We start from the raw sequence: 11833 nt of genomic DNA on the forward strand, positions 1-11833 counted from the left end.
ACAATGGACAATACTGGAAAAATAAGTAAATTTTAATGTTCGTTAAAATATAAATAATAAAACACTGTATATTTAATTAAATCGGATAATTAAAATAAATATCGAATATTATTATGACATACCTGGTACATTGTTTCACGGTTTTTGCTCCAAATTTTAAAGAGCCGCTTGGATTGACATAAGATTTGTCAAAGAAAAGTGATGTTGTGCCGATGTGTGCTTTTGCCACGGGACGGGGGTTAGTTTTACCCCTTCTCGGGGGTGAAAACATATACGTTCAAAATAAGTCAGGAAATGGTTATGCTGACTACATAATTCTAAGCAACTTTTGTTCTATTGCGTTTTTTCACAAAATGAACACTTTTCGAATTATTTGCAAGTGAATATGTTCATTTTTTATTAAAAAAACTACGTTTTAGACGGTTTTTCGTAAATAACTCAAAAAGTAAGTATTTTTTAAAGCTTCTAATATAGCATCAAAATTAAGCAAGATAAGCTCAGACTAAAGTTGGTCTCTTCTTTTGCCAAAATGGCTCGGGAAAATAACTCGTAATTAGCATCTTAAATCAAATTATTTGTTACCGCTTCAAAGGTTACTTTACTTATGAATTATTTATATTATGATCTGTAAGTTTCATTGGTTCAAAGAGATTATTTAAAAAAAATGGTTTTATTGTAAACTATTTTAAAATTTTTATTTTGCAAAAAAATTTTTTTTTTCAATTAATTTAAAATTGATTAGGGATACCAAAAATCATTGAGAGTAAAAAATGTAGGTTTTGCTTTTTGGATATTTTGGATTTTTTGTTTTTCTGTAAGACAAATATTGGTTGAGATATGGCTGATCAAAATTTGAATAAACTCGTGATTGGTGACTAGTTCAAGCCCTTTCAACTAGAGCCCCTTCAAAAATATGCGCTTTTGACAGATGAAACTTACAGATCATACACAATACACAATACATACACGAGTTAAGTAAACTTTGAGGTAGTAACGATTAATTTCATTTTTGATGCTAATTAGGGGATGATTTTCACGATTTTTTAGCAAAAAAAATAGGAACAACTTAATTTTGAGAGAAATTTCCTTATGTTTAATGCTTGAAACTTTTTTAAAAACATAAACCAAGCTTTTTTAAAACACTTTAAAAAAGTTTTAATTAGTTTTCCCCAAAAATTGCTTCATTTTTTGGTTATATCATGTTGAAATATTCCATTCGGAATTTGGCGAATATGAACCTATTTTTCATTAGTTACAACTCTTCTTTTACTGGATCTAGCGATCTTATGCATACACTACTTTTGCATAAACGGTTTTTTTCGGTAAAATGCTTCCTTTTGGAGTTATTTGCAAAAAGTATTCGAAAAGCATTAACTTGTGAGCGAAGCGAAAAGTGAAAAAAGGCTATAAAACAAAATTTGATTAGAATGAGTTTGTTTATTCATTTCCGGACTTATTTTGAACATATATTTTTTCAACCCCGAGAAGGGGTGAAACTAAGCTCCAGGGCAAAAGCACACATCGGCACAATATCACTTTTCTTCTTTGACACGTTACCTATGTGTATACCAAATTTCATGTCAATCTAAGCGGTTCTTTAAAATTTATAGGTTTTGCAATATTTTACCGTCAAAGAACGTACTAATATTGTCCGGAGTCTCTTAAAGTCGTGAGTTGAGATCTTCCTACGTAATAATACACATAGTTTAAAAAGTTATGCATCACCTATAATTATGGTAATTTCCATAGTTGATTTTTTTGTGAACATATTAACGGATTCCGCTAATTTTTTTTTATTATTTTAGATTTTTCTTTGGTATCTTCTTTTTCGAATAAGGTGGAAAGATTCCTAACTCCACTAGGGAAGGTGTCCCTAGTACTAATTGAATTCCATCAAATCAGAGACGTACGTCAACGGCATGGTGTCAAACTAAGTGACAGAGGGCGCCCTTCGGAAATCCCTGCCAGGTCGCCTACCAACTAGAACCACCCCCTATTCGACCAGAGGTATCCCTGGACTGAGTTTATTTTTGCACGAAACATGGGAATACCCAGAGCAGACAGGATTAAAGGTGCCCTTAGAGGTGGTAATTATGTTACCTACAGCACTTACCTAAAAGCGGTGAGCGTGTACCTAAAAGCGGTGAGGAACTTGGGAACATGGAAGAAAAAGGTTGCCCTAAAGGGTAACCTGATACATTTTTATATGATGAAAGAAAAAGAAAGAAAAAAAAATGTTTTTTTATTTCTTATTTTTATATTTAACCCCTATGAAGGAGGTAGACTTCTTCACCCAGCCTGCTCTTTACATTATAGTCTTCCTTCTCATGATGCTTGTTATATGGTCGATTATATACTCGAAATTCTCTTTATCGTCATTATAATCTGCATGATGTTGTTGGGCTTGATAGCGCCAAACCTATTCTGCAGCCTTTGTTGTTCTACAAAGAAGTAGGGATGGCGGTTTTTGACAAAACACCGGTTTTCGGTTATACCGGTTTTTTTGCTTACGGTTTAACCTGGCGGTTATAACCGGCCAAAAAAAAAACAGTTTTTGGAAAAACCGGTTTTCGGTTTCTTTAATCCAATAGGTTACAAACTTACATTTACAATGCACTTTAGTTTGCACCGGTTTTCGGTTTTTTTAATCCGATAGGTTACAAAGTCCTCAAAATCCATTCGACTCGATATCAATATGATCAAAATTAGTACTATCGAAAGAACATGTACTACTTTTAACACGTTTGTATATTTGTAGAATAGGTATATTTTAACTCATTTAATACTTCCTGTATGAGTGTATCGTTTTGAAAACGTAGCGAAATTCTTGGAGATTGTATTCGCAATCAGTAATTCGATATTCATAGTCGAGCATTATTTTTGGTAATCAGAAAAAGTCATTCACCCACTTTCAATGTCAAGAGTTAAGTGTGAAAAATAGATGATGTTTGCGTCTAATTCAACCAGATCACTTCTTATGTAAATATTATGATTATAAATAACTTTTCAAGGAAATATTATAATAAAACTTAATAATTGTTTCTGGCTGATGCACTTTAAGTTTGCTTCTGTATTTTATAAAATAAAATAAAATTTGAATTATGGTTTTGTTTGGAATAATTACTTGAGAATAATAATTATGATTGGGATCCGAAATAATACCTAACCTAATCCTAACCACCGTAAAAACCTAATAACCGGTTTTTACTTTAAAAAGAAAAAACCGGTTATAACATGGACAAAAAACAACCGGTAAAACCGGTTATTGCGAAGTAAAAAAAACTGGTTTTAGGTTTAAACCGTTAGGTTTTTTCCATCCCTACAAAGAAGACGTCACACCAGAAGACGCAATGTTCGGCATCGTCCCTCTCATGACACGGGCTCAGATGTCATCGTCGGTTTTTTGATGCCATAATATGTGTAGGACCTAAAAGATCCATGACCGGTCAGGAACTAAGTGAATTAGTAATTTACCCTTTCAAATTTACAGTTGTACCAAGCTACAACATTGGAGATCAGCGTTTTGTTCCAGCGAGCCTTCATGATCTGTACCTCGCATTCCCTTAGCCATTCATTTAGCATATTTATTGGTATGCTCCTTCGCACCTGTGGTAGGTGGCCATCGTGGACTTCATACAGATTGTCACTCTTTTGCCAACAAGTAAATGGGGAGCGTCCCTGCAATCACCTGTAAGGCCAGCGTAGAAGTGGTTCGGTACTCGCTCACCACTTTTAAAAGAGGCTTCCTTTGGGCTCTTGTTATGATACCTTTATACTTCTGGTATTTTAGTACGTTGATCCAGACGGGGGTTCCATATAGAAGGGTTGATTACACCACTTGGAGGTACGATCTTCTCTTGTTTCTGCTGGTTACACCAATGTTAGGTATTATTATCTGGATAGCTGCCGTCCCTTCATCCGCCTTTTTAAACACTCTTAGCAGATATTTCGTGTATCTTAGGAGTCTATCCAGGACGATGCCTAAATATCTCGCACAGTTTGTCGGCTCCAGTTGATTACTACCTATTTAGACGGTCAAGTTCGGCCCATTTCTTGGAGCTTTAAGGATAACCGACCACTCCTGTTTTGTGACCTGCACGTTCAAGCTCAATATTTTCCATCCACCTGTTTCCTTTCTTGCAGCTTTCGTTTACAATTTCCACAAGGTCCCAGTACATGTCGTTGGTGACCAATATGTCAAGGTCATCTGCTTAGGTACTGCCATGCTCTCTTTACCGTAATTGATGTTGAAAACCCCATTAAACAAGGCATTCCACAACGTTGGACCTAGTACTTTCATCTCGACTTTTCTGGCTACTGAAACATGTCTTTCGCTTAAATATCTTTTTATAATGTGATAAAATGTCCCAAGACTTCAGAGGTTTCTAATTTAGCAATAATATGGGCCCAGTATAAATATATAAATGCGTTCTTTATGTCAAACATTAATAGAACAGTCCAGTCCAACTTTTCTGGTGTTTTTCACACTGTCTATAATATGCTTGACCGCGTCTATAGCAGATTCTCCTTTCCTGAAGCTGTACTGTCGGGTTGAGATGATGTCATTTTCTCTCAGCTTTCCTTCAAGATGGATTTAAAGTATTCTCATACAATTTTCCTATGCTTGTAATTAATTCCTTGTAAACATGTAGCTTCTTGGCGAATTCTAAATTAACTGTTTCTTAAAATCTACTAACAGAGAACGACGTGAATGGACAATATAAATTTTTAGACGAATTAAAACGTACTGTACGACCTATGGATGTTTCGGGAATCGGTCGAATTTATCGATCCAAAAAGGTAATAAAGTATTTATTACCTGACAGCTCTTATACACCAAGCATCATTTAAATGTTTGAATAATGTTCTGAAGCTATTTCTTTGTAGCTTCTTATGCAATTTATTATTTAACCTAAGAAATAATCCGCACTTTAAGTTGGAAAATAGATAATAGTTATTTATGTACCAAGTCAGTAAAGTGACTTTTTATCGAACGAGTCTGATATTATGAGCCGAGCGGGCCTAGCGAGCGAGGCGAATAACAGATGAGTTCGATAAAGAGTCTTTACTGACGTGGTGCATACAAAATTTTATCGCTAATCATAAAACACATTAACACTTACTTAATTACATCCTAATGAAAAAAGGGTGTGTGTACTTGGTACGCACGTAAGACGTTATACTTCTATTATTATGATTTCAACGAAATAAATATATTTTAAACAGTTTAATCGTATTTTTATTTAAATTTTAAACCAATTTTAACCCTTAAAATAAAATACCAAAAATTAAAATACCGTTAATAGTTACGTTACGTTATGTTTATGAAGTGTAGCCTACAGTAACTCAGTTGCTTTTCCCTTGATGAATAGTAGAAAATCTAAATAAATATATTTGCTAACAAATTATCATTAATATCTGTCACCGTCCTATATACATATAATCCAATTAACAAAAACACCAATAATTTCATAATATACAATTTGTATTTGAATTAATACAAAACTTAAAATATTTAAGAATTTTATTAATTTTAGACGAAATAAAAATTTTGTGTGACAGTAATGACGATGACAGAAAGCTTTTGCATGATAGCCGATATCGATGTTTAATCGATAGTTGTTATCAATATTGAATAAGTACTTAATTACTAAATCTGTAAAGTGTTGACTTATGTTTTATGAATATAGTTGCAAAATACTACAAAATTTCAATTTCTGACATTAATTTAATTAATAGTTACCTAAATTGTGTACAATATTTTTAATAATTAAAGTAAATAAATTTTAAGTTCACTCAAATAAATAATCGATTACTGCCATCGACCACTTACATTCAATCTCAGTTTATTTTGATTAATCGAGGCAGGTAAAGTAAAATTCTTCTTTCAGTACAATAAAGTGTTACTTTACTGCCGCAAATGAGGGCAAATGAGTACAATAATGAATGACTTTAGTGACGGTTGGCGATAAATGGAATTATCTTAATTAAATAGAGAATAGAAACAAAAACAATTTTTAAAATTGGGCAAAAAAAATCTATTCGATTACCTGAGAATTACTGTATTAAGCGGTACTATTTAAAACGTATTTCTATGAACAGGTAAGTTTGTAGGTCTGGATCCTGCGTTTAAAAAAAAGTTGATTAATAGCAAGCTGAAAATTTGTTAATAGCTTAAGGGTGACTAGTAGGATAAACTTTAATATATGGGAACACTGGAACAGGGGCAGTTTTAATTGTGGAACAGGTTAAAAATTTGGAACGGTCAGACCACGAAAACGGCACATGTATTTTGTCCGACAGAATAGACTTAAACTCTCCGAACAGAGATTAAACTCTCATGCAAAAATCAGACTGCTATTTATCACCTGTCATAATTCCTGTCATTTGACATATTCTACATGTTCCACTCATTAAAACGCCCAGTTGGTGATAAATAGCAGTCTCACTTTTGCATGAGAGTTTAATCTCTGTTCGGAGAGTTTAAGTCTGTTCTGTCGGACAAAATACATGTGCCGTTTTCGTGGTCTGACCGTTCCGAATTTTTAACCTGTTCCACAATTAAAACTCTCCCTGTTCCAGTGTTCCCATATATCAAAGTTTGTCCTACTAGACACCCTTAAACTATTAACATATTTTCAGCTTGCTATTGATCAACTTTTTTTTCATACGCGGAATCCAGACCTATTACTAAGCAGTAAATCAAAACGTTTCGGGATCTCAAATTTATATTTGATATACCGGGATGTTTCTAAAGCCGATACACTAATAAGCGTGTATTATGGTGTTTCTAATGATGTCTTAAAATCTAACCTCATCATCATTAACCCGTACGCGTCTACTGCTTGACATAGATCTCCCTACTCAGCTTTTTCCATATGTCTCTGTTTTGTGCGGCTAGCATTCAGTTACCGATAACATGCTTCAGATCATCGGCCTTCTGCTCCATAGTGCTTCTTCTCGTGGTTTCCACTCGAGAATACGTTTTGTCCATCGGTTGTCTGGCAATCTGCTGACCTGTTCTGCCCAATTCCACTTTAAGGACGCGATTTTTTCAACAGCGTCTGACGCGTATGTTGTTTTTGTTCTTTGATATATTTCTTCGTCTGGCATTCGGTCTCTCAGGAAGACACTCAACATCTGGTGCTCCATAGCCCTCCGAGTTACGCGAATCTTGTTCACTACGTTTTTATGTTTATGTTTCCGCTCATAAGTGACTAAAAATCTTAACAAAAATCTAAACTACGACTTTTAGAAAAGGTTAATGAAATTATTGTCGTTATTAGGCATAAGTAGATTTACTAAGTTCATAGAATATTAACATGGAAAGAAAACAATAATTTATGGTGAACACAATAAAATTAACAAATAATTAGGTTGATTAATAATTAGTTATTATTATCATTAAATAATTATTATGATTGGATATGATGTAGAGGTCCTATAATCAGGCTGAATCACCATGAGGGCCTGGTGGATAATATCCATTGGAACCCAGGGACGGTTCATCACCATGAATGCCTGTTTCGTGATACCCATTGGACCACAAAGAGGGTTGATTACCATGAGGGCCTGGTGGATAATACCCAATGGACCTCAAGAAGGGTGAATCAGCATAAGGGCTTGGTGGTACAAACCTTCTGCACCGCAAAGAGGATGAATATGATGATAGAAGGATGTCTAACGCGCTATTAATTGCTGCTCTCGCTATATTTTCTCCAGCAACGATGAGTTTGTCCAAGGGGTCTAGCAATGGTTAGTTGTCGTGAACAAATCACCTTAAAACTTTCTGTAAACCTTTAGCGACGACTTGTAAATAAGATGAATTTATTTAATAACAGAGTAAGTATGTCTTGTTTGTGTAGTCCATATTTAGTAGTAATAAATATTTTGAGAAAATATTTTTCGAGTGGACTCTGAAGCACACCTTAAAATTTAAGTGACTTAATCTTTTGGTAGTGCAATGTTGATTTCTCTCATTCTATTGGCTATTGGTTCTTTAAACATGTGATTAAAGAGATTTTTTTTAAATAAATAAAGGCGCCAGACAATCTTTCCAAGATTTCCTGGCAAAAAGATATCACAGTTTTTTAAGTAATTAAAGATGAGACAACTACTAATAAATGGACTGTACGAGCGTGTCAATTTAATATCGAAGGTATGAGAAGAGCAAACAGTTAGTGGAGAACTACTGTCCGATCATATCCTACGATGGCAGTCGATTGAATATGTCAACTAAATTTTTGTATTTAAAAATTAATTGTATGTAAAAATTATTATTTACAATGTATTGTTCTTTTTATCTATGTACAAAAATTTCGTTAATCCTTTAATTTTTAGATTTTTAGCCTGTTTTATATAAAAAACATTTGTTTTAAGAACTATTTAGCGACGTATTAGTATAATATAATATTTATGGATTACCGTGGAAGGCTGATATGATCAACCAAAAAAGAATATGTATTTGTTGAATTTTATAGTGACTTTCATGGGTGTGAATCTGTCTTTTTAGTTTACTCCTCCTGGTTTTAAAACAAACTATAGGAAGTAACACTAGAAATAACACACTTTGGCAAGTTATTTAATTGACAGAAAGTTGAATAAACTCTAATTAAGCTATTATTCGACCTGCTGCACAATTTTTATACACGGTGAAACTATCAAATTTTGCAAGTTAAGATTAATGTGAGATTACAAATTAATGGACTAATTTGTGATTGAACATTTATTCTGTACTACTTATTAAAATACTGCACTTTTATTAAAATATGAAATGACAATATATTTTTAGTGAAACCCTCATACAAAAATCTATATACTTAGATGTGTACAGGATATTTAATTATTGATTACACTATACTCACGGAATTATTGCGATAAATGGGCAGATAATACGAAATAATAAACACAATAAAAATTAGAAAGTTACAGTACCTGGTAAACGTAATGAGGGGACAGCGATATGAAATGCTAAGATTGATAATACAGGGATAGATAAGAGGCGAAAGGAGTATAGGAGGAGACTTCGCCTACCTTTTTAAAATTTTTCTGAAACAAGCACCCAAGCTGTGGAAAAGAAAAATGTAATGGCATGGAAATCCCTCTTAAAGACGAGACAACACTATACACTTTATGCTTCGCTGATGACCAAATTCTGGTTTCTCAGGATCATGACGACTTGAGTTACATGACGCGGTAACTAATAGAACAATATAATAAATGGGGTGTCGAAGTCAACATTAAGTAAACTGAAGCCATGTGTATTTTAGGAACAAAGCAGTCCATTACATTAGACGATAGAGTAGAAATTAAACACTGCGATGAATACAAGTACCTGGGCAAGAAGTTAACTCAAGATGGAACACTCGATGCTGCTATAAAAGACAAAAACATACAGGTAGAAAAGCCATATCCATGATGAACGGCATTCTGTGGGACTAGACAATATCTAAAGCACACAAACAGCTCATATACAATAGGATACTTAAAAGTATAATCACATATGGCAGTGAAGTTTGGCCACTGAAGCAAAGAATGGAGAAAATGATACTTGTAATATAAATGGACTTCTGGATGAGATCGGATAGCAAATCAGAGAATAAGAGAAATGATGGAAGTTACACATACAATAATTAATGACATAAAAACAAAACAACTAGTATGGTACGGCCATGTACAGAGAATGCCAGATGACAGGATCCCTAACCTGATTTTGTCATGAACACCACAAGGAAGAAGAAAAAGAGGAAGGCCGAGAAGAAGCTGGAGGGAGGGAATTGAAAAATAACTAGAGGAAAGAGATATCCCTCCAGGTCTATGGTTAAATAGAAAAGAATGGCGGTTAAGAGTCGGAAGGCGTCAGAGAACGCTGTAAACCGATAGTAGTATGTAGTAGGGGTAAAATATAGGAAGAAGGAGAATGTTATGGTTGAAGAATTTAAGGGAATGGTTTTAATGCAGTTCTCTACAAATCTTCAGAGCAGCGGTTGATAGAGTAAAGATAGTGATGATGAAACTCACGCTCAACCAACAAATGTAATGCAATAACATGAATGCGGATGTTCAACCATGAGCTCGGTTGATACGTGGATTTTTACATGATTATAGCTTATTCTTTATTATAGCTTGTACTTCTTATGGGACTGGCTATATTTACGCCAGTCCCATTTATCCATAGGACGTTCCCTTTCAGCCACTGAGATACGCTAGGTCAGTGTTGATAACATCTCTAATCTCTATATTGAATCCAAGACTATCTGGGCTATCCTCACGGGTCGGTGAACAAATCAGATTTCTTATTAATACTGGTAGTTCAGAAAGCCACTGCGCATCCCTAGGAAAAATATTCCCATTCGGATTTTTTGCACAATCTTACTCAAAAAGAACCCCTTTTAACAAATTTGCATGTTGCCAAGACCAAAATTGGGTCAAAAATTTTTTAAACGTTTTTTTTTTTGTTTTTTTTCCTAAAATTATTTTTTTGCACGAAACAAAGTTTTTTTTAGGTTTTTTGAGATCATTCCAAACAGAAAAGGTTTTAGTGACTTTTCTTTAAAGTTCATAGTTTTTGACATATATAAGCGATTAAAAATTGAAAAATTGCGAAATCGGCCATTTTTAACCTTCAAACCCTATGTGAAAACTTAAAATTTGAATGTTGCCAAGGTAGGCAGATATTCTTTAAACATCGGCTGGTAAAATCCCGAAGAGTTTTTGCAATACAGTATTCAAAACTCCTTTGTTTTTTAATTTCTAATCACGCGTGTGCTACACTATTTTCCACCGTTGCATGTGTATACAGTGTGGTGCAAATGAAAGGAATAAATTCGTTATTTCGTAGACCGGCGACTTTAAGGAAAAAATCCGAAACAGGTCGATTTTTATTTTTAAGTTATGATATTGTGGCATATATGGTATACTAGTAACGTCATCCGTCTGGGCGTGATGACGTAATCGATGATTTTTTTAAATAAGAATAGGGGTCGTGTGGTAGAGCATTTGAAAGGTTCTTCAATTCTCTCTTCAGTAATGTAAACCTTTACATAATTATTTAGACAGGTGTCCAAAAAATGTTTATTAAATTAAATTATTTGACACAAAAAGAAGTAAAAGGACACCCTGTATAAGTAATTATATAAATGTTTATATTACGCAATAGAGAATTGAAGAACCTTTCAAATGAGCTAGCACATGACCCCTATTCTCATTAAAAAAAATCGTCAATTACGTCATCACGCCCAGATGGATGATGTCACTAGTATACTATATATGCCACAATATTATAACTTAAAAATAAAAATCGACCTGTTTCGGGATTTTTCCTAAAAGTCGCCAGTTTACGAAATAACGAATTTATTTCTTTCATTTGCACCATACTGTCGGTGGAAAATAGTGTCGCGCACGCTTGATTAGCAATTAAAAAACAAAGAAGTTTTGAAAATTGTATTGCAAAAAACTCTTTGGGATTTTATCAATAGATATTTAAAGAATATCTACCTACCTTGGCAACATTCAAATTTTCAGTTTTTCACATAGTTTTTGGGGGTTAAAAATGGCCGATTTCGCAATTTTTCAATTTTTAATCGCTTATATGTGTCAAAAACTATGAACTTTAAAGAAAAGTCACTAAAGACCTTTCTGTTTGGAATGATCTCAAAAAACCTAAAAAAACTTTGTTTCGTGCAAAAAAAAATAATTTTGGGAAAAAAACAAAAAAAAAACATTTAAAAAATTTTTGACCCACTTTTGGTCTTGGCAACATGCAAATTTGTTAAAAGGGGTTCTTTTTATGTAATATTGTGCAAAAAATCCGAATCGGAATATTTTTCCTAGC

At 33.7% G+C, this 11833-nt stretch overlaps 1 long non-coding RNA gene across 1 annotated transcript; it reads left to right on the forward strand.

The window, feature by feature from the left end:
- Positions 1-24: 24 nt before the first annotated feature.
- On the forward strand, positions 25-3102 carry LOC114331189 (uncharacterized). The gene is made up of 2 exons (XR_003652597.2): positions 25-1736; positions 1806-3102. It is a non-coding gene; the product is annotated as an uncharacterized LOC114331189 (long non-coding RNA).
- Positions 3103-11833: the final 8731 nt, after the last annotated feature.

This window comes from Diabrotica virgifera, chromosome 5 (genome assembly GCF_917563875.1).
Source record: "Diabrotica virgifera virgifera chromosome 5, PGI_DIABVI_V3a".
NCBI lineage: Eukaryota > Metazoa > Arthropoda > Insecta > Coleoptera > Chrysomelidae > Diabrotica > Diabrotica virgifera.